The sequence below is a fragment of the Ostrea edulis genome, chromosome 9 (genome assembly GCF_947568905.1).
Source record: "Ostrea edulis chromosome 9, xbOstEdul1.1, whole genome shotgun sequence".
Taxonomy (NCBI): domain Eukaryota; kingdom Metazoa; phylum Mollusca; class Bivalvia; order Ostreida; family Ostreidae; genus Ostrea; species Ostrea edulis.
Window position 1 is genome coordinate 7,679,649 of NC_079172.1, and position 25,788 is coordinate 7,705,436.

General features: G+C 34.0%; 1 pseudogene; it reads left to right on the plus strand.

Moving 5' to 3' along the window:
• Positions 1-8,012: 8,012 nt before the first annotated feature.
• Positions 8,013-25,078, plus strand: LOC125658353 (steroid 17-alpha-hydroxylase/17,20 lyase-like; annotated as a pseudogene).
• Positions 25,079-25,788: the final 710 nt, after the last annotated feature.

Below are 25,788 nucleotides of genomic sequence, written 5' to 3' on the forward strand. Positions count from 1 at the left end.
TTGCTGGACTCGAACCCGCGATGTACAGTTCGGCAGTCAACGGACTAACCTGTCAACGGACTAACCTACTGAGCTACTCAGCTGGGCGATGATATTTGAATGGAATAGACAAATATTGCTGATATTCATAATTTCATCCATGTTTAAAAAGGAAGCCATCCGATATGATGATATTGAATACCTCCTTAACAGACGGAAAATTTGTTCATTTTCATAGCACAAAAGATTACAAATGCCTAGTGTGTAAGGTGCACTTGTGCATGAATATAATGATATGGGTGGTAAGTGAGTGAATGGTTCCAAGGACGTAGTGAAAGAGGGAGATGCTCTCGGATTTTGAAGGGAGAAGAATAGTGCCCTACTTTCTTTGTCATTAGAAATGTTGAATTGTGTTACTATTCAATGATTACCTAAAAAAGAACTTACAGTCACTTGTCTTCAAGCAGTGCTTAGCCAGTTTAGATTTGTTTTTATTTCCGTTGTTTCACATCTGTCTCTGCTTAGCATTGGATTTGTAAATTCTTTGTAAATGCTCGATTTTTTTCCAAAGCCGACCCCCCCCCCTATAAGTTGTCGTCCTATGTGATTTCATAAACCAAACAGGGTACCTTGCTGTGCTAATGAAGATGAATAGGAAGATGAATAGGAATACAATGACAACCATTTTGATAGAAAAGATCCAACTTTCTATTAAGTCCCCATTTTAAAATAATAGATCCAAAGTACCGAAGATTGTTCCCATATCAATTACATGTAATTACATTCCATTTATTTGTTGCCGAAATCTCTATTTTGATATATTACAAACTCTACGAATATCAAATAAACAAGTAATCGTGATACATAGGTAAATTGAAATAATTGAAGAATTTATGGGGGAGAATTAAATTCATGTAATTATTGTAAATACTTAAGCTTGAGTAATTATTATATACTTATAATTGAATTCAATTATCATGGTGTGTAGCTAGGGCTAAGAAAAGAATAAATGAGTTAGTTAGAATTACACACTTAAAGAGATTCGCACCTGACCTTTGAAGTACATTATAATGTCAATATTTTGGAAAGTGCATTTTTAATTTCTACATTGAAGGGGAATTAGGAAACTGTAAAGAAAACCTGGGGTCACAATGCTTGTTATTGAGCTACAGTGTTGTAAACATGACCTTTCTGCACTTAAAATTTATTCAATTAAACGTGATTTGTCTGTTGGTGTCAACACAATATATGTAACAGGAATCAATAATTATTTTTAACGAACTTGGCATTGAATCAACTTTTTGTAATCGTACTTATACTCCAACTGCCCTTTCAAAAGATGACATTCTTCAAAATCATGCTTCAGTTTTAGACACAGGGGATGCTTACTCCTTCTAGGCACCTGATCCCATCTCTGGTATGTCCAAGGGTCCGTGTTTGCCCAACTATCTACTTTGTATTGCTTATAGGAGTTATGATATTGATCACTGTTCGTTATCTTCACCTTACATTCAATATCCCAGTGAATGGGTTAAATGAATATGAGTTACCGTACCTATACTGAATTCCTAAACTACATGTACATAAAAACCCTTACAAACAAATATACATTGCTGGATCCAGTAAGTGCTCTACCAAGCCCCTATCTTTGCTCCTCACAAAAATATTAATAGCTGTGAAGGAGAAACTTCAAACTTACTGTGAGACTACATATACCAGAAGTGGTGTTAATTAAATGTGGATTTTGAAAAATTCTAAAGTAAATTCTAAAAGTAGTTCTAATTAGTAAATTTGAAATCGCAAAACTTTTCCCAAATCAATAACAACAAAACCTATGACTTTTCAACAATTTACACGACCATTCCTCACGATGAATTAAAAACTAGACTAATGCCATCATAGACGCTTGCTTCTTGAACAAAAACGGAAAATGGAAATATTCATATCTAGTGATCAGTCATCCAAAATTACTTTGTTAAACACCACTCTGATTCCACGCACAAGTACTCTGAAGTTGAAATAAAAATATGCTAGAGTTCCACATTGACAATCTATCTTCGTGGTTTTTGGTGATCAGGTGTTCAAACAGTCTGTTGGAATTCCCATGCGCACGAAATGTGCTCCTTTGTTAGCTGACCTGTTTTTATATTCATATGAAGTAGAATTTATTAAAAAACTTTACACGAGAAGAAAAAATCTCTTGCTTTGGCCTTCAATTCGACATTTCGAGATATCAACGACGTTTTGTCTAATAACAATAATGACTTTCATTCATATGTCGATTCGATTTATCCCTGTGAGCTCGAAATAAAAGACATCACAGAGTCGTCCACTTCTGCTTCATACTTAGATATTTTATTGAAAGTAGATATTAACGGTAAACTGACAACTCAAACTGTAAGACAAATGGAATGATTTCAACTTTTCCATCGTCAACTTGCCATATTCATGTAGCAATATTCCGTTATCACCTGCATATGGTGTTTACATCTCTCAAATGATTCAATACGCAAGAACGTGTTCTGCGTATGGTCAGTTTTTAAATGGAGGAAAGCTATTGACAAACAAGTTAATGATACAGGGGTTTCAACGATCTCGATTAAAATCAGCATTTTGCAAATTCTATGGTCATTATAACGATTTAGTTCGTCAATACAACCTATCATTGGGTCAAATGCTGTCTGACCTGTTTCATACCGATTGTTAGGCCGTTCTTGGCACACTGATTTTGACTACGGTAATATGCATTTAATTTCCATACTGTATCAGGAAACTTAAAGAAGTCCTCCAAATGATAAAAACAACAATCACTATGATAATTGTAGCTCCAACCTGAAATCAAACCCTTACCTCCCAGGACTATAAACTTTACAATTTACAATTTTAATGGAAATGTAAAAAAAATTCTTCATACTAAACATGAAAAGAATTGGATTGATAGTTATCAAGAAATTAATAATGTTCGATTATTCTTGCTCGACATATGATTCACGACGTATGACGACAGGCGCAGACCCATTGCAATAGGTCACCATAGTTTACTAAAAATGGTTGGTTGGTTGGATATTGTTTAATGTCCCACTCGAGAATATTTCACTCATATGGAGACGTCACCACTGTCGGTGAAGGACTGTAAAATTTAGGCCTATGCTCAGTACTTATGGCCTTTGAGCAGGGGTGGATCTTTATCGTGGCACACCTGCTCTGAAACAGGTCTTCGGTTTTTGCGATCTCATCTGAAGGACCGTCCCATATAGTCTCCTCATGCGACAAGCAAGGGATACTGAAAACCTATTCTAATCAGGGTCCCCAAAGGATCAAAAATGGAACATGGAAAAACTATGTCATTTGATCATTCATTCAAAGATTTGCTTTGTTAAAACCACTGATTCAGCGCACAAGAACTATGAAGTTGTTATAGCATATACAAAATATAGAAAGTAAGAAGTTAAAACACATTGACAGAATGGATAACAAGTGTAAGAGTACAAGACAAATTAACAGCCAATGATAACACTCTCCTAGGCACCTGATCCAGAGGTCCATTTGTGCTCTATTCTTAATTTTGTATTCTTTATGGCTTTTATGATACTTATCACTGTTTGTTACCTTCACTTTTCATTTAAACAAAAGTGTATAGCATAAAAAGATACTGAAGTTCGTTATTAACTATATCCGAACAGTCTTTCATGGTCATATTTCCCAGCAGTTTGTTGGAATTCGCATAGGCATAGCTTGTGTTCTTGTATTAGTTAACCATTTTGTATTCTTATGAGGTAGAAATTTTTCAATGCTTCTAAATGAAAAGAAAACAAATTCGATATGGACTTCAACTTAACACTTAGGTGAATAGCTGACTTGATTTATTACTAATATCTATTTTCATTCAAATATAAATTTCATATATACCAGTGAACCTTGAAATAAAAGACACCATGAAGTAGTTCAAAATTACTCCATATTTGGATGAAAGGCGAAGATAACGAACAGCGATCAATCTCATAACTCCTATAAGCAAAACAAAATAGATAGTTGGGCAAACACGGAACCCTGGACACACCAGGGGTAGGACCATGTGCCGAGGAGGAGTAAGCATCCCCTGTCGATACTGGAAATTCCTAAATATACGCGAGGTATTTAAAAACCCGAAATTTCGCGAAAAACATCGCCCACGAAAAGAATATTTCTCGTTTTTATTTTGATATCTCTAGAATACATGCAAAAACACTTGATCAACAGAACACTCGCGAATTTATTTTCTCGCGATTTGACGTCCATGAGCCATTTCTCGATAATAAGTACTGGCTTAAAATAAAGAATCTAAAGTATTTCATTCAACAATAATATTAACGGCAAATTAACAACTCAACTGTATGACAAACGAGATCACATCAGTTTCTAAGTAGTTCACTCCTCATATTTATAAAGCAATGCTCTTTTATCCCCTGCATAAAGTGTTGGTTGTTCTCAACTATTCGCTAAGTGAGAACATGCTATGTTTATGATAAATTTCTAAATAGTGGCATGCTACTGACAAATGAATTGGTGTTATTATGGGGGTGTTAATAGTCTCATTTAAAGTCAGTATATAGCAAATATCATGGTCATACAATCTGACATCGGGTCGAGTGTTGTCGGACGTGTTCGAAACCTATTGTTATACCGTTCTTTACATAATGATTTAGACTGCGGATTGTTTCGTTTACCTGACCTTGGTGATCACGGCGAGTATGACCAATCAGCTTGCGATTCTTACTCCTACTAAGCACCTGGAGATTTATTCACAGAAAAACTTACAAATTTTACAACTACAACTTAAACTTAGGTTATGCATACGATTCAAGTTACGTGCTACTCAAGATTATCGCAACATTGCTGTAAAACGAAAACGATTTTAGTCTCTCTCGTTCTTGGTTACATATTACGACTCCTGCACAGTAACAGAAAAACCTAGCAGACGACAGGTAACGGGAGAAAAAAACATGAAAATCAAAATTTGTAACGCATTCATGCTGATAAAAGAGCTCTAGGTGAACAATATCGTAGACTACATTATCATACAATGTTTTAGCTATGCCTAATAAATGTTATTATCGACCATAGTAAGGCCCTGTTTTGCAGCTTTTTAATTGACCCACTATTATTGTGTGCACGGTCCTAATTAAAAAACAATTCACCGATCACTCGACGATGAAAATCAGTGATTTCACTATCGATTATCGGTCGATGATTGCCCAACTTGTAAAAATTTCATATTAGTGTTCTAAAATTTTAACATGCCTTCTCCGTGCCTCCTGATAATCATATTCTCAAGACAACAGATTCAAAATATCAGATCGTCTAATCATCGGTTTAAATGGTGACTTTTTAAAAATAATAAATGAAGTTTAAACTCCATGAAGGTTTATTTTATTATGATAAAGGAACACTTTAAAAATGATAATATGTTACATGATCTTTAAGTATCTTGCTTCACAATATCAAAAGATGAAGATAATGATAAAACTTATTTCGCACTGTATATCAAAAAATGACTCTAAGGCGCTTTACAACGGTAAGAAGAAGAATGTAACGATAAAACACAAATAAAATTGAATGACAGTATGATATAAGATCTTATATATCTGTAAAATTATCAAAATAAAACACTATGCTTTAAATCAATAGCTAAAAGGTGTTTTTAAGTGTGTTTTATGGTGTTTGATAATTAAAAACGAAAACGATTTTAGTCTTCCTTGTGCTTGGTTACATATTACGACTCCTTATTAAACAAATATTTTATATTTAGTATTAATGTTATTAAACAAAGGTAATTGATAAAAACGATTTTTTTTTCAACATTTCAAGAGTTGTTGACTTCTTGATGCCATGTGGAAGGTCATTGCAGAGATTTGCGGCTGCCCAGCTGAGTTGAATTCCGTACGTTTGTGTTCTGATATTTCGTAGCACATGTCGCGACTTCGATTCCGACCGTAATGGTCGACCTGGCTTGTATTAATTGAAAAGACTTGTGATGTATGACAGAACAATATGTGAAGGTCAGAATCTTGAATTGGGTTGGTCATAGATCCGTGTTGCTGTTGGTATGTATTCATAAAATTTGTTACAAGTTATGTATTCGCTCTTCATTTATTATCAACACGAATAATTAATAGAAATCACAAAATATAATTTTTCTAAAGGTAGAATAAGCTCTTGATTAATGAAAATGCTACATAAGTCCAATATGGTCCTTAACACTCGTCTGGCATGGATGGAGAGCGGACCAGACTAATGAAAGCTGCATTGCCGTGAGTGTTTTGAATAATTATTATTTAAATGAAGTGGGATGATATATTATTTAAGATATTTAGCAAAACTATTTGCGGGGATATTAGTTCACATTTAGACGTTATTATGCAAGTATGGAAATGAACTGCGATTCGAAATGACCGGCTACCTAACATGGCAACGTCAACAAACGAAATCATTTGAAACTGAGTTTTCAGGTCGTATGGGGTATGTTAAGAATGTTTGCATATTAAATTTATGTGACAACAGCACAAGAATACAACGATATTTGGCCTCAACGGTGTGCAGCATTTTGTGCGCCGTAAATCGAAGTTTTTTTTTTATAAGGGGTGGATCTATGGCTCCCTGTTCCGTCGCATTATTTTTTCAGAGAGCTACGGTTCTACAGCTAGCACAAAGATAGTGTAATTTGGGTCCCAAAACAAATTACTGGGAACACTAAACGGTAACTGTAAGGTATCCGACCTAATAAGTCCACTGGTAACACAATGGTGTCTATCTTGTAAATGAAAGGTGAAGATAACGAACAGTGATCAATTTCATAAATCCTATAAGGAATATGAAAAGAGAGTTGGGCAAAAGCGGAGCCATGGGTATACCAGAGGTGAGATCAAATGTCTAGGAGGAGTAAATATGATCTGATACATTCTAGGGCATTACCATTAACTCCACAGGATATAGAGAGGCGTTGAAGTAATATTTCATGGTTGAACACATCGGAGGCTGCTGACAAGTCAAGAAGGACAAGGACTGCCGTTGATTTATGATTGAGCGCCGACATGATATGAGGATCGTTTCCGTATAATATTTAGCACGGTATGCTGATTGAAGTGGATTCCGTTAATAATATGAATCAAGGTTATTGTCCATTCTTCTAGCCACAACTTTGTCATGGATCTTGGAATTAAAAGATACATTGGAGACTGCACGATAGTCTTGAAAACCTCTTTTTCAAATCCAGGTTTCTTTAGAAGAGGTCGAACAAGCGCCTCCTTAAATAAAGAAGGAAATAATTCTGAACGACAGAGGAGTTCACTATCATGGTGATGAAGGGAAGCAATATGTCAATAAACTTCTTGAGAAGAGACGTGTGAATAGGGTAAACATTAAGGAAATCAACTTGCCATTTGGCTATACCCCACACTCACACAAATACACAAATTCAAATATGGTGCTACGTGCTTAATACGTTAATCCATGACTAGACGTAAGTTCCAACTTTTTTTGCAGCATCAAAATGTGAATAACAAACATCTTACGACAAAAACTTTCCTCAATATTTCGTCTTTGATTAAATGTAAGATTTTTATGAATATATTCCCTGGTCTCTCCGCTTGTGTGCCTATAAGTTTGTGTTTGCGTTAGTCCTAATTTGGGATTTTTTGGTAAGTTTTATGAAATTGACCACTGTTTGTTATCTTCATTTTTCATATACACATAACATATACCAGTCATTGTTTCAACAAACATTCATCGAAAGACCCTCTTCAGGGGTATGTTGTGCCAATGTTACGTTTATCCTCTAGAATGTCAACCACATCTCTAGATAAAATACAAGTACTTTGAAATATCGCGTCTAAAACAAACACCGATGAAGCAAATTGCGTAATATTATGCAATTCTGAAGTTTTAGGTGCAGTTCCCCAGTCCAAAACTTATCAGTGTTCCCCTAAATTCATAGGATATTTACTTTGTTATCTATCACGTGAAAATGAATATTATAGTAATAAATCGCTGACGTTGAAGAAAATTTCCCACCAGTCCTTCACTACACTACAAGTCCTGTATTGCGACTAATTTATACGATATATAATAAACAGGACTTCCTGAAATATCAGAAGTAGTAACCAGTGTTTTATTCATAGAACACTATTAATCTATGTGGTAAAGATTCATAAATGAAATAGAGCTTTAAAAAATTCAAAGGAGTAAGGGGCAGTCGGGGAAATAATTACCAGCCGCAGAACCAAAGTAAGCAGAAATGAAATGAGTATTTTATTTTTACAAATGTTAATTTTAGTTGTGTAATGTTTGATTAATCATTGAAAATGAGGTGTACATTTACAGATTACCCAGAGATATCCAGATATTTATATTATAATACAGTATAGAGTTGTTGTTATAACGAACTAGTTTGCCAATACAACCTGTCAGTGGACCAAATGCTGTCCGACGTGTTTCATACCAATTGCTATATTACGCATTAATCATTTTTGCGGATTCTATCGCTGGACCGCGAGCCGTAATTAATTTGAGTTATTTATAAAGTTTCTGTCCTTCGTACCATTTCTTTAGGATTTAAAAAAGGATGCAAAATAATGTACTTAAGTTTCAGATGTAATCTAATAATACTAGTTTGTGCTTATAACACCAGTCCAGGTAATTAAATAACTATAAATGATGTTAGATTACTTGGAATATTTAACCGGTTTGCCGGCTTATTTATAACTCACTTTGCGCACGCTCTTTATTCTGACGCCTCCTTCATACAGTTCACATAGTGTGTTCGAGTAGAGTTCGGGGCAACGCATTTCATATATCGGTAAGCAAATTACAATGTTTTTGATATTCTGGTTTGGATATAGATATTATTAGTATGAATACATGCCTATTATCGAAAATTTTTCATTTTATCAATTTCATGAATATATTATTTATCATACTAGACCCCTTTGTTCCGCTGAGACGGGTTTCGCTGTGACATTTCGATACAATCTGTGTATGTTATTAATGTATTTGTGTTGTTTCTTTACTTGTTCCAAACTATTCATGACAATGACTTTGTTGACTGAATGTTTGATATGTTTTGATTCCAGCTGACAAAGCTTGTAACAATTTTATCTTTGTTTGTAAGGCTCATTATTACAACTGTATTTTAAGCGAACTTGGTATTAACTCCACTTTTGGTAATCGTACTTATACTCCAATTGCCATTTCAAAAGCTGTAATTCTACAAAATCATGTTTCATTTTGTATCCCAGTCGCTGGGTCGAATGAATGTATATTACCGTACCTATACTGGATTCCTAAAGTACATAAAAACCCTTACAAAGATACACTGGCGGATTCAGTAAGTGTTCTACTTACTTCTCCTCACGAAAATATTAACAGCTGTGAAGGAGAAACTTCTAACCTACTGTGTGACTTTATATGCCAAAAGTGGTGTAATTGAAATGTGGATTCTAAACCTTTTAAAAGAACTTATAGTAAACTAGAAATCAACAACATAAAAATGTATGACTTTTGAACACTTTACACGACAATTCCTCACGATAAATTAAAGACTAACTTTTTGATATCATAGGCAGTTGCTTCTTCGTCAAAAATGGAAAACGGAAATATTCATATCTGGTGATCAGTCATCCAAATCATTACTTTGTTAAACACCACTCTGATTCCACGCACAAGTGCTCTGAAGTTGAAAAAAATATACTGGAGTTCCTCATTGACAAAATCTTTGTAGTCTTTAGTGATCAGGTTTTCCAACAGTGTATTGGAATTCCCATTGGCACGAATTGTGCTCCTTTGTTAGCTAACCCTTTTCTTATATTCCTAAGAAGCAGAATTTATTCAAACACTTATATGTGAGAAGAAAAAATCTCTTGCTGTGGTCTTCAATTCGACATTTAGATATGTCGTCGAAGTTTTATCTATTACAATAATAATTTTCTTTCATAAAATAAAAGACACCACAGAGTCGTTCACTCTGCCTTGTACTTTGATATTCTATTATATAGAAAGTAGACATTAACGGGAAAGTAACAACTCAACTGTATGACAAACAGGATAATTTCAGCTTCTCTATCGTGAACTTCCAATATAGGGTTTATCTAGCAATATTCCATTATCACCTGCATTTGCTGTTTATATCTCTCAACTGATTCGATACGCAAGAGCTTCTTCTGCGTATAGTCAGTTTTTAAATCGAGGCAAACTACTGACAAACAAGTTGATGGTGCAGGGGTTTCAACAGTCTCGTTAAAGTAAGCATTTCGCAAATTCTATGGTTCTAACCCACCATGAGCCCTATGTCTTGAGCAGGTAAACGGAATTATCCGTAGTCAAAAATTCGTGCAACAAGAGCGTCCTACAAATCGGTAAGAAACACGGCAGACAGCCTTTGACCCATTTGGTTGTATTGGAAAACTAGATCAACATAGAATTTGTGAAATGCTGACTATCAGAGTATAGTTTCTGGGGGTAATGGATTAAATCAAATCAAACTGAATGTCATAAAAATGTGAATTATATGACGTGCAAGCGTTAAAGAACACAGTGCATGTTTCTGAACGTTTTCATTTTTTCAGCACAATTAATTCTTCTCATGCCTAAAACTATTTTAAATGTGTTTTAGATGAAGTATTTTCGAGTTTGAAAGCGATGAAATTCACATCTTGCGATATGCATATTTACTTTCGCTATTTTACGCGCTATTATGTGTGACATCATATGCGCCCTCGGGTTTGAAAACATTTATTAGCCATTTTATAAATAGATTAGATTTAATCGACAAAAAACCAATTATCAAGTTAATGGCTTGTAAATGATACTGCATTAAGATGTTTTGTGCCGTGCTCGGGTGTACTTTCGGTAGAAAGGATTTAGACTGAGCATTTTTCAATTTTTTGAAGGATGGTACAAAAAAAAACCCGTGGATAATTTATTGTTGGAGCAAGAAATTTACCTTTAAAAAACACCCAGTCACCTTTTCAGAAACCTTTTGGACAGAGACCCTGATAAACTGCGAGAAAGTGGATACAGTCTACTCCGGATAGAATGAAATTTAGGGGACCGTCCCGAATTGTTCATTATATCCAAAGTTCAATATAACCAATCTGAACTACACAAATATTGCTACTGGGGGATTTATCTTAACTTCAATATAACAGATAGTTCAATATAATTGACTTCAATATAAGTGGAGTGGACTGTATATCGAAGCTATAAGCACTGGTAAGCCTACATAATACATTCTGTTTTGGTCTTCAAATTCAATGCACACTCGGATCAACATACCTTCACCTTGTAACAACATATACAATGTAACTTGTGCTCTCAGTTTCTACCAGCTAGTAGATTTACAAAAGTTTTAAAGATACAAAATAATTGAACTTTAATTGTATAAATGATAGAATATTTTTGTTTCCTTACTTCAAATTATATTATAAAATTATTTTCATATTGAACTCGTAACATCTTGAGTGCGTCAGTACAACGCCGTGCTTCCACTTCCTAACGACGTGATGATCACAATTCAAAAATAATAATAAGATGGTTTTATCGAAATAAAATAATGTGATTTTCACTTTAAATTTGATTATTTTTATTGATTTTTGTGTTTTTCTTCTTTTTCTTTCTTTCCGAAATGCACCTATGACAGTTAACCTAGAGCTTAGTTGTCAACAATGTAACGTATTATAATTTGTCTAATCCAAAAATAAATACTGATTGCACTGTTTATTTTAGAAAAAAAAACCCAGCGCCAATTACAGATGTATAAAGGACTAACATTACCTTACAGTTTGTAGACAGCGACCCATATCAACATTATTTACTCGCAATGTTGTCAATTTCATACATCTCACTATATTTGGGTATTTACATCACTAAATGTATGCACTGGTGGCGAAAACATAAAACTCAAAATGTTTGTCAACACCGATTTAAATGTTTCCCATGGTGAATAAATTAGGCCCCTAAAAGCTGGGTTTTTAATAATATTTCTCACTATTTTCACAATACAAAGGGTACATGTGACGTCACTGTACCACGTGACTACCTACCTAATTAACTAGACTGTTTGAAATCGGGGCTTAGATTTAAGTCCATATTGTGGTTAATTATCGCAAAATTTCGGCGAACGAACTATTAGAATTAATTACTATAAGCATGAAGAAGACAAAATGCATGTAATTTTGTATTCTTTGAAAACACGAGATGTGTCCTTTAAGTAAGGCTAATCAAGTACTTGGTACAAAGAGGGTTTTAAGAATTTTAGAATTCAATAAAGTAATAATGCCTTAGGTTCTAATTTTGGTGTTGGAATGAAATGCAGTAGGATAAATTTTGTGTATACACCCTCTTCTAAGGGAGGTAATACTGCGGAGTAGTCTGATCATTACAATAACATTAACAGCATGGGGTAAGTGGAAGGGAGATATAGAATACTTACGAATTTGGTGTGTCTGTAATAGACTGCCGTGTCTCTTCATTTAGTTTTGCGTGGTTCCCCTTCATTCCCGCCCCTTCCTTTTCCAAATAACCTCTCTTCATAGTTTAACACTTCTTTGATTAACACGATCTCCTCCTCGTTTTGCGTGAATCCCCTTCATTCCCGCCCCTTTAGTTTTCCAAAAACCTCTCTTCATAGTTTAAAACTCCGATCAACACGATCTCCTCCTCGGCGGACCAGTTAGCACCCGCTTTCTCTTTGCAACTTAAATCATACTTAAAATATCTTTTGCAGCCATGTTTACACAAAAACAGAGGAGAGAAATTTTATTACCGAAAATCATTACCTAACACATTCCGCGAAATCACCCGAAATTAATCGTGTACTTTCTCAACTTAGTTTTGTGTAAATTTTCAGACTCAACTGAAGTATTCCTCAGACTTTTTGGTTGCGGCGAATTGAGGAAAATCTCAGTTAAGGAAACCTCAAGGATTTGAGTTGATAGTTGAGGTTAAGGAAAAGGAAATTTTGGTGACGGCGGGGCCAGAACACCACACATAAATCATATTGTCACACAAATGTTACAGAGATTATCGTCAGTATGAAAGAGTGTTCATACATAATGCAATAACTTTAAAATATACTCATAACGAATTATTTGATAGGTTCAACTAAGCCTCATGTCGCTTTATGAATATGATGTATAACAAATGTCTTTTGTATGTGATATATTTACCAACTTCAGAGATATCTTGTTTGAATATCATTTTTGTCTCTTGCAGAGTGTAAAAAAGGCCGTGATTCAGTATGATTAACGTTTTTCTGGACACACAGACCATGTTGGTGGGAGTCAGCATGGGTCTTGTGGTGTTTTTCGTCATCAAACGAATGCGATATCGTCTGCCACCGGGACCGTGGTGCATACCACTCATTGGACATTACACGGGTAACTCTTGAATTGATATCATGATAAAGGTTTGAGAGAAATAAATCTGAATTCTCATCTTTATAGAATGGATAAAGCATATAATGAATTAATTAGATTAGGATTACATATGTATTTTCATAAGATTATGACATCAATTACGTTTGCTTAATGTTCGTCAATTTCACACTGTTCAGTGAAAATTTGAAAATAAGACAATTTCAAAGGAAATATTAAGCCAAAACACCCAAAGCAATTGTGGCACTACGATACAAAATCACATAATCTTTTCAGTTACTATAATCGTACTTTCAACCATACTGATTTGGACTACAGATTAATCCACTTATCTGATCAAGATATAATGTTCACTGCGGGTGTGACTGGTAAACAATGGATATTTACAATTTCGATAGGCACCAGATCCCACCTCTTGTGTTTCCGGAGGTCGAAGTTTATCCTGCACTCAATTGTGTATCTTTTAGATTCAAGTATATTCCCTTCCTTCACTCTTTCATTACGCCTATTCAAGATAAAGCGTATAGGATTGGTGTAATGGAAAACTAAGGGTGCTTCTCTGAAGTACAACATTTGACTTCTTGTGTCTCCAGGGATGTGTGTTGCCCTGTTCTCTATTTATATTCTCTATGAGATTTATGAGGTTGATAAATCTTTGTTATTCTTTCTTTTTTCACACATTCATGTCCAAGGGCAAATGAAATAAGCTTATTTTTTCATTTTTCACAACACTGATACATTCCACCTTTTTACATGTACCTGTCCTATTCGGATCCCGAGAGCTAGATCAAAATGCAGAAATTTGATTGCACGTATAGAAGATACGTCAGACCACATGTAAAAGAATATATTGCTACTTTTACAATTTTAAGTGGATCCCAATGGCAATAAAGTTTTGCAAACAGAAGAGAAGTATACCCAAAGCGTGGGTATAATCAAATCCATACTTTTCGCCTCTTGGGCTCCCATATTTAAGAACATCAATAACTCCATTCCTTTCCTTTCTAAATCACTCTTTTGCATCCCTCAACGCATATTTCTAATCCATGCTTGCATCTCGTATAAATGTAAAGAGGAACAGGAAAGAAGACGTGAATCGGCTTATTGTTGTTTTATGTTGATGGAGATCGATCAGATATTAACCTATATAAAACAAATAACAAATGAATTAGAAAACAGGACAATTTTACAATTTAGATTTGATAAACGTTGACGATAAGTTATCAATGACGTAGCATACATTTATGATATGAAAATATATTTTGTACGAATTGACTTCGGAGTTTACAAACAAATTCTGAAAATATACTTAGACAATTTTGACTGCAAAAGTACAATGAAATATCAATGTTGCAATTAAGAATAAGTGTACTGTACGATGATATTGTAGTAAAGTAAAACTTGAGTAAATATGATGCTTAAATGAAGTAAAATGCATCTGATATAGGCTGGATAGAGAAATGTAATGATTGTAACCTGCTCTGTCTCACACAGTTTAAACGGTAACTTATATTTAGAAATGAATCACAACTATAAGACAATACTTAGTGACAAATAGAATTATAAACATATCGACTTAATCCAATGTACATTAAAAAACAACTCAAACCGATGCGTAGTAGAAATCATACTGACTGCGACGAAAATTGACAAAAACATAAGCAAACGACGAAAATGAATAACGACATTATGAGATTGATCGCTGTTCGTTATCTTCACCTTGTATTATAAAGTAGAATACATTTGTACTTTATGCTTTTTCAATACTTTTCCAGTTGTTCTTAAAATGTGACGCACATTTGATATACCTGATTAGACCAAAGACGTATATTTCATTGACATATGAATTATAACAAATTGTCTTCATACTTTTCAGTTTATTCTTCTGCTGAAATGCACAGGAAAGTTGCCGATCTTTCCAAGGTATATGGCCCAGTGGTACGATTGTCTTTTGGTTAGTTTAATTTTTACTCCATAGCTTTATCATTTTAATCCAATCAAGCTAAAAGCTCTTTCAATAATGTTAAATTCAAGATTTGACAGATGATATATACGGATGGCAATTCTTTAAATGATTTATTGGTATCCATGTTATATGTACACCTTAAGAATATATCTAAACATTTTAAAATTTTATCAGTCTATATTTACTACTCTAAACTTGTTCTTGGACAAACATTGTTTTGAAATTCATATGAAATAGTGGTAATGAAGTGATCCTAAATATGTTCGTCAGTGTTCGTGTATATATATATATATATATATATATATATATATATATATATATATATATCTTCTATAACTAACTACTGTTGTTCAAATAATGTACAATTCAAAAAGGTCCAACAACCGTGGTATTCCTGAACAATGCTGAAGTTGTATGGGAATCAATGGTGAAGAAGAAGGCAGATTTTGCTGGACGACCTACATTTGCATCTGGTAATTTCAACCATACGTTTGAGTAAACTTACAGAGACATATCAAGAGTGTGTAATGAGAACAAAAAGATAAAATAGTTTCTGTTTTATTGTTTAATTGATTGGATATTAGTTATTTCCCTATCGAAAAATTTTCACTCATATAAAGGCCTTACCATTGCGGGTGAAGGACTGCAAAATTTAGGCCTATGCTCCGCGCTTACGGCCTTTGAGTAGGGAGGCATCTTTATCGTGCCATACTTGTTGTGACAAAGGACCTCGGTTTTTGTGGTCTCATTCGAAGAACCGCCCCACTTAGTCGCCCCTTACCACAACCAAATAGTACCGAGGACCTGTTTTAACCCGGATCTCCACGGGATTCTTTTTTTAAAGCAATTTGATGAAATAAATAATTATTTCATTTCTCACATTTGGAAATTGTAATCCAGGTGAGGTGTTTAGTGAAGGAGGGAAAGACATACTTTTCAGTACGTACTCACCCACTTGGAGTTTTCATAGAAGGATTGGAAGCAAAGCAATCAGGTAAAATTGAAACATAGAAATACTTTGAACGGATATATGTGTGTCAGACTTTGCTATGTTCAAAATATGGAGGAAACTATAACGTCAACAATTTCTGTGTAAAGCATTATCTATCTATCTACCTATTTATTTATCTGCCTATTGTTCTATCTGACATTTCTCTCTCTGTCTCTCTCTCTCTCTCTCTCTCTCTCTCTCTCTCTCTCTCTCTATATATATATATATATATATATTTATGTATAAAGCAAACTAGTTCAGAAACTAAAAAACATATGTAGTACCACCGTATTCCAGACAGTAGCGCTTTCTGGATTGTATCATCCATTGTGAGGTAAATATAATATTCTGATTTTTACTACCTAGGGATGAATGTTGAAATTCAGAAAGTTTTGGATATGGGCGCAAATTGTCCTCTTTTGTTAGCTGACCTGTTTTTATATTCTGATGAAGCAGAATTTATTCAAAATCGTCGACGTGAGAAGAAAAAATATCTTGCCTTCAATGCGACATTTAGATATATCAATGACGTTTTATCTATCAACAATAATCATTTTCATTCATATGTCGATTCGATATATACATGTGAACGTGAAATAAAAGACACCAAAGATGTCGTCCACTTCTGCTTCATACTTAGATATTTTATTGAAAAAAGATAATAGTGGTAAACTAGCAACTCAACTCTATGATAAACGGGATGATAGGTTGTATTGACAAACTAGATCGTTATAACGACCATTTATATTGTATTTGCGAAATACCGACTTGTAGATGATGTAAAAATTAAAATTATTCATGATTTGCAAGAGAGCCACGACAGAGAGAATAGTTGTTAATTTTCATGACAAAATATACTACCGTCTAGTTTGTAAGGCGTATTTGTGCATGGATATACTATAATTAATGTGGATTATACTAGTAAATAAGTGAACGGTTCCAGTGTCGCCCGACTTTGAAATGGGGAATGAGAAGTGTCATTGTACCCTGCTAATTATGCATTCTAACACTATTTAATGATAAAGAAAAATCTGCATTCAACTGTCTCTACGCCACACTTGCCCAATTTGAATTCCCCCTTTTTCTTTTGTGTTGCATAGGTCTTATTCTTTCCGTTTTGTATAGGATGTGTATATCCTTTGATATATATCCCAACACTAGAACAACCATAAAGACATATCCATTGTGATGTCATGAACTGTGCTATGCAATTAAGGCAACAAGGGAAAATGACAACTGTTTTGGATACAAGAGATCCTACTTTGATTTTAAGTCCCCATTTTTATCATCACAACCAAGTTATTGTGTTTTTCATTCATAAGAATAAGTTATATTCCATCTAATTGTTGTTGATGGTTCCAATTTCAAAAACTGTAGAAATTCAAGAAATCATAATCATGGGTAAATTAAAGTAATTAAGATGCATAGTAAAATTCTGGTAATTATTATGAATAGTAAAGTATTTAATCTTTCTACTTAGACATTTTATTGAAAGTAGACATAAACCGCAAACTATCAACTCAATTTTATGACAAACGGGATGATTTCATCTTCCAATATGTATGTAGCAATATTCCATTATCATCTGTATATTTGTGTTTATATCTCTCAACTGAGTCGATACCAAAAAGCTTGTTCTGCATATGATCAGTTTTTAAATTGAGCCAGACTATTGACAAACAGGTACACGGGTTTCAACAGTCAGCATTTCGCAATTTCCGTGCTCGTTATAACAATCTAGTTTGCCAATACAATCTATCATTGGGTCAATTGCTGTCTGACATGTTTCATACGGATTGTTAGGCCGTTCTTGGCGCTCTGATTTTAACTACGGATAACTGTTTACCTGATGAAGATATAGAGCTCACGGCGGGTGTGATCGGTCGATAGGGGATGCTTACTCCTCCTAGGCACCTGATCCTACCCCCGGTGTGTCCAGGGCTCCGTAAATAAATTTATACTGTTGAATGATAAATGTTCCAAATTGTTATATGATGCTAAGTGAAGATAACGAACAGTGATCAATCTCATAACTCCTACAAGCAATACAAAATAGATAGTTGGGCGAACATGGACCCCTGGACACACCAGAGGTGGGATCAGGTGCCTAGGAGGAGTAAGCATCCCCTGTTGACCGGTCACACCCGCCGTGAGCCCTATATATGATATGATAATACCCAAATCAATTCAAAATTATCTATACATTTAGAAGGCAATATTTCTGTCAAAGAGCTGTTTAAAGTTTGTTTTAAAACAAGTATCAATACCCAAGTTCAGTGATTGCAGTACCGAATTCTTCACAAGTTTCTTCCTACGAAATATTACTTCAAGAAAATCAGTATAATTTCAGATGATTGTTGTTCGTTTTGTAAAGAAAATGTAGAAACAATGCAACATACATGCATGTTTATGTCTTGTTCTTATATTTTATCACTTTGGAATAATCTCAGCATGCATATTTTCAGAAAAACATAAAAAAAATGGTTTTAATGTTAGTAATGTTATTTTTGGTGAAACACCTCTCAGTTTGTGTAATAAAGTTGTTAATTTCATACGCATTGGTGTGTGCAATCGCACTTCGGTGTGTCACATCATCTGGATTTGGCAAAGACCATTGCACTTTGGAGTCCCAACGTATTTTGGAGTCCTACATAGAATGCAACTGCGACTACGAAAAGGGGGCAGATGTTCTTTCATTTTGGCCTAGGGTATCGGCCTTGAGTATTCGAAATGTACCATTCATGTACTCTGGTTTTAAATGCTTCAAATCATGTAGTGATATAATGTATGTGAAAATATAACACTTTTTGTTCAATATGATTAATTGCATGCATTCACTTCGTCCTCTTGGGCTTGGTGAACATTGTACTTTTCAGATAACTAAAGCATAGAATTGCCCTAAAAATGTCCATAATTATATATATTATCATTTTCAAGTTGCACCTACTTTTAGGCATTACTTACGTGGAGATCTACTCGAAAACATGAAAGCAACATGAAGGAATTCCTGGATAAAATGGCACAAGAGAGAAATCCCTTCATCATTAAAGCTTACATGGATTTGATGGTTTTCCACCAATTCTACACCATTTGTTTTGGAGAGAAGTATTCTCATTCTATAATTTATATCTATGGATAGTTTTATCAAAAAAATTCTTATCAATAACTTTATTGATTCTTTTGATTATTTCATTATGAAAAGGCATAATAATGGAATACTTTAATATAAAATCAAAATATGATGTTTGAAAAGAGGATGATAACAAGCACTGACCAATCTCATAACTCCTATAAAGAATACAATATTAAGCTTGGACCCCTGAACATACCAAAGATGTTGTCTTGTGTCTAGGAGGATTACCTGATGCCAGATCTGGTATATCCAGGGATCCATGTTTCCCCAACTCCATTTTGTATTGCTTATAGGAGTTATGAGATTGATCACTGTTCGTTATCTTCGACTTTCGTTTTGAAAGGGACGTTGGAGTATATGTAAGATTACCAAATGAAGAATTGATGCGAAGTTTGCTTGATACAGTTGTATTAATGAGACTTAAAACAAAGGCAATGTTGTAAGAAGCTTTATTGCAAAAATAGCTATAAACACTAAATGAATTACACAGGTGTATGTGACAGGGACGGAGTTATGATGTCATTAAAATACACGTGCATTAATAGAAATAGAAATGTGAACAAAAATACGAAAAACGACATTTTGAATTTAACTTAACTGAAGATTTACTGAATATATAATAAGTGTTTCAAATTCACTGATGTTTGAAATTGATTCGGTTGAGCATCACCGAAAAGACATTATTTGTCGAAATGCGTATCTGGTGCATCAAAATTGGTACCGTATAAGTTTTACATACAGCTGGAGTAATTGGTAGTTTTCAGCAGCTTAGCGCATATTGAATCCACCATATGTTGTTTATCATTATTTACATTAATGATTGAAAGGCGACCTATCGATGACCCGGAAGTAAAAAAACTCCTGGAATTAGATGACGGAATATTTGAGGATATTGGAGCTGGAGTACTTGAGGATATAATTCCTTATCTGAAAGATATCTACCCCACAGCTAAATGGAAAAAGCTTGTCAGCAAAATGAACGGACTTCTGGATATAGTTCGGGCTAAGTTCAAACAACATGTGGATACCTTTGAACCAAGTAAGGGTGTTTTTAAAAAAATGTTTTGGAAAGATTCTTTCAAGGAATTTTATGATGTGAAGTGATACTAATAGAGGAAAGTCGCATATTATCGCAGTTTGTGATCTATAGGAGATACAATAGTATTTTTCATACATATTTCAGAACAATTTCGTTATATTTTGCTTTAAATCTATATGTTTATCTGAAGGTAAAAATAGACACTACATCGACAGTTTACTGATCGCCAGACAGGAAGCTGAAAGCGAGGGGGATGAAGCGGTCCCAGAGAAATTGGACGATACGTACCTAGTTCAGACCGTCTCGAATATATTTTTTGGTAGTGCAATACAATCAATATTAGACACCCCCTTATCTGCTGATTACAACACAGCCAAGTAAAAATAATTCATTGTAATAAGTGGCATCCCAATAGAAGATCCAAAAGGCCTAACAAGTGTACAATAGGTATACATCACAGGCAAAGTAGGAGCATTGTGATCCATGAACAATGTACAATACTTGATTAAGGAAGCTCTGCAGATACAAAAAAGTAGATACTGAATACATTACGCAAAATTACATTATGTGGTTTTTTTTTTACAAAACAAAACATGGATTGTTTACTAGCATTTCATGTTTCGTCTGAAGTTGTTTCTGAAAAAATGCAACGTATGAATTTTCTTCTGCTATTCGGATGCCTACTTCTCCTATGCAGTTGATCTCAATTTTGGTGTTACTAGGGATCCGATTTTCTTCTACTTCTAATTTTATGATATTAAAAGGATTTATGATTTGGTCACATTTCTTTATCCCCCTTTTACATTATTGCTTACAATTTTCTAAATTATTCTTTAAATACAATGTAGCTGGAGTAGACACTGTCCGATTTGTCATGGACTGGTTTGTGTACTTCATGACCAAGCATCCGGAAATCCAGTCTAAATGCCAGGAGGAAATTGACAGAGTTGTTGGTAAGAATGAATTGTATGTAATCTGAATTCCAAGTCGAATGATTTTAAACATATTGAAAGTAAAATCATTTATGTTGTTGATGTGACTGAGCTACGTTTGGAAATCTTATGTCCTAACTTGCATATTATTTGAACATCTACAATTTTAGGCACGGGACATATATCAATGAAGGATCGCAACGGCTTACATTTCACAGAGGCGTGTATATTTGAGACGACGAGGCTTGGAAATGTTATCGGAATGGATGCACCACACATGACTATTTGTGATTCCCAAGTCGGTAGGAAATATTATCAGAAAGTCCCGATCTTTCATTTGTCGACATAACTTTGCCTCTATCATGAATTGTCATACGATGAGCTAATATAAAAAGAAAGAACTTGAAATCTGGTTAGAATAATTGAAAATTATAAAAGGAATGATTAAATCTCGTATTAGACACATTAGAAATGCGTGTCATCTTGTCTTCTGAGTTTAGTAAACCATTATTGATGAAATAATTAGATATGTTATATGAGGGGCATTTATTGATTCAAGTTGACAAAGTTTGTAACAACAAGGTATTTGTTTGTAAGGTTTATTATCAAAACTGCATCTTAAACACATTTGGATTTAATTCTACATTTTTAATCCGACTTTTAGTACAACTTCCAACTTAAAAGACAAGTTTCTTCAAAATCATATTTCATTTTAAACACATTTGAAATCAGTCGATGTGATGAATGGATACGAGATACTCACCTATACAGGATTTAAAAAAAACCCACCAAACATACTCTCTTACAAACAGAGATACCTTAGAAAATCCAGTAAATCTTACCAAGCACCAGTCAATTCCCTCAAATAAATATTGTCTGCCATGGAGGCAAAACTTTCAACGTAATGTGTCACAACATATGCAGGCTTAATGAGTGGTCTAAATTGAATGAAAGGTGAAGATAACGAACAGTGATCAATCTTATAACACTTATAAGATTACAAAATAGATAGTTGGGCAAACACGGACCTCTCGACACACCAGAGGTGGTATCAGGTGCCTAGGAGGAGTAAAAATTCCCTCATATCCCTAAATCTCACACCCGTAAATTAATATGACTTTTTGAAACAGGTCAAGCTAGCACGTAACTGGTAAATTAAATTGTCTGAATTTTCTTATAACTCCATGAGTACTTTTCTGGGATTGTTCGCATTGATGTTTTTAAGCTTCGCAAAAAGAAACTGACCTGGAAAATAAAATGCATATATATTTCATTTCTTTCGCATTCTCAATAATGCTTCCATTATAATAAACATATTTCTGCAACATAAAGCCCCTTGAAAAATCAAAATGTTATTTTTTCAACATTAACATTCAATTCACTGCACACAGTGGATTGATTTTCCGTTTTCAAGTCGTGAAGCATACCATGAGTTTTTGTCGTTTCTACTGTTTTGATACGAATTGAAATTCACCATATATATATATATATGCATATATACATATATATGCATATATATATATATATATATATATATATATATATATATATATAATTCAATAAAAAAAGCAGGAAAATATACAGTTCCAAAATATATTTTGGAACTGTATATTTTCCTGCTTTTTTATTGAATTATTTTGACTGTGTGATATCAACTCTTTCTATTTGGATTATATATATATATATATACATACAAACATGCGTACATATACAAATATACCTACCTACCTACCTACGTACCTACCTACCTACCTACCTACCTACCTACCTACCTACCTACCTACCTACCTACCTACACATGCATAGATACGTACATACACACATACACATGTATATATACATATACATACATACATGTACATAGATTTACATACAATTATACACGCATACATAAATGCATAGATTCATGAATAATCCCCATGTGATGATTATATTATCATCCAATCATGTTATATACAATTCACATCACAAAATTCGTTAATCGTGACAAGTAGTATCACAGTGATTGCAATATTGTATTTCCATCTGAAAACTTGTATTTACCAGTTATTGATTTAATCAGTTTGTACAAAATTTAAGTAAATATTCATCATTTGTAAGACTGAGAGGTATTTTTCTTTTAATAATAGGTGGATACGACATTCCTAATGGAACTACAGTCTTCATAAATTTCTATGCACTTCACCAAGACCCTAAATATTGGAAGGAACCAGATAAATTTGATCCCTATCGATACCTTGAAGAAAATGGTAAATTGAAACCAGCAAAACCAGACAGTTGGCTTCCCTTCTCAGCTGGGCGTCGAGTTTGCTTGGGAGAAAATATCGCCAAACTGCAAATGTTATTGATGTGTGCCAATCTACTAAAGCGGTTCGAGATTCGTCTTCCAGACGGTGTCAAACCAAACCCGGAGTCCCAAATAACCGCTTTTTGTATAGAAATACCGTCCGAATATAAAATAGTAGTGAAAGAGAGAGCTTAGAATTATTCAATAGACAAGGCATTCAGAAAAGGTGATATATATATATATATATATATATATATATATATATATATATATATATACGTATACGTTCATCATTGTGAAGAATCAGGCCATCGGACGAATTTGATGATGTGACGTGTCCCTGGACACTCCTTAGAAAACATTGATTACATAATGTAGCAGACCAATTTCAATTGATACATGATTTGCAGTGTATATACCTTGATGAATTTAGTTAGTTTTAGTGCTAGTGATTTTGTTTGTATATCTTTAGCCATCTTATATAAACAATTTTGTTCCACTTGAAATATTTGAATCGTTATAAAAGCGATAAGCTGATAGGATTAGCACAGCAATAACGATATTTTGTAGAACATTTTGTTTATTCTCATAGTAATATTATCTCAATATATCAATAGTTTTTCCTCCGCCGAGGTCGTTGTGATATAGGTTATTTTCCTCCGTAGTAAGCAATACATAACGTCATAATGTGATGACATAGTCATGGAAACCTCCTCAATGTATGTCACATGTAACCATAGCATCTCTAGGTTATATACAAGGGGCGTTTTTGTGGAGATTATGCTTTTCAATCATCTTATTGCATGTAATGCCATAAGCAGCCTTCACGCGCATGTGTAAAGTACTGTTAGTTGTTTAAACATTATTTGAAATTAAATTAAAAGGTGAAGATAACGAACAGTGATTAATCTCATAACTCTAATAAAGTATGTAAAATTAAGAGCTGGGCAAATACAGACCTCTAGACATACCAGAGGTGGGAACAGGAACCTAAGAAGAATATGCACCCCTGTCAACTGGACATACCCTCCTTGAGCCCTATATCTTGATCAGATAAACGGAGTAAGCCGCATAAAAAATCAGTTTGTAATATACGGCCTAATTTTGATATGAAACACGTCAGACAGCAGTTTATTTAAATATGCAATACTTAGTCCTATGAAGGCTTTTGATCTATGATTCATGTTTGCTCAATTCTTAATTTTGTATTCCTTATAAGAGTTATATTGATCATTTTTATAACCTTTCATAGACTTTTCCAATCTTTGCATTTGTATTATTTTTGTCTATACAAATTATGTTATTCTCAGCAATTGTTTTTCATAATAAAATCATTTAAATAGAATTACAACAAGTAATACAGAGTTGCCAGTATTGGAAGTGTTACTAGCGATAGTATTTATTATGGTATGCTACTTATGTATGTCAAAATAATATTCATTGACGTGCAATTTGCGACTTGATTATGGTAACTCAATATATTCAAAGTATCTATATCAGGAAGTATCTTATCTAAGTTGATATGAAACGATTAAAAAGTAAATTTCAACTATACACGTTACGACCCAAGATAAATATGTCGGCATGCAACTCATCTGTACGGATGTATAGTGTGTGTACATGTGTGCCAGGATGTTAATATGCAACTTATTCATATCGGTATGCGACTTCAAATGGATTCGGTCATATCGGTAGCCACAGTAGATCAAATTTTTAAAACACGAATGAAAAAGGCAAACATAACAAAGGAAATGGAACGCCTGACATTTAAAGCACAGATTCTCATATCACTGAACCCAATCAAGCATGCTGATGATTTCTATTCCTAAATCAAACTATATTCTGTCCTTTTCATATTTGTTTACTCAAAATAACAATGAACTTAGTCACTTAGGCGCTTCGTTGTTTATGGTTTTAGATCTATAAATAGATATGCTATGCACAGCGTAATCGTACCTGTGTAGATTATCAGTAAGTGATTTTCATTTATTCCTATGTATGCGTTGAGTGTATGTTTTGTGAGCCCTCTCTCAATTCTTCTGTACACGTTATGTG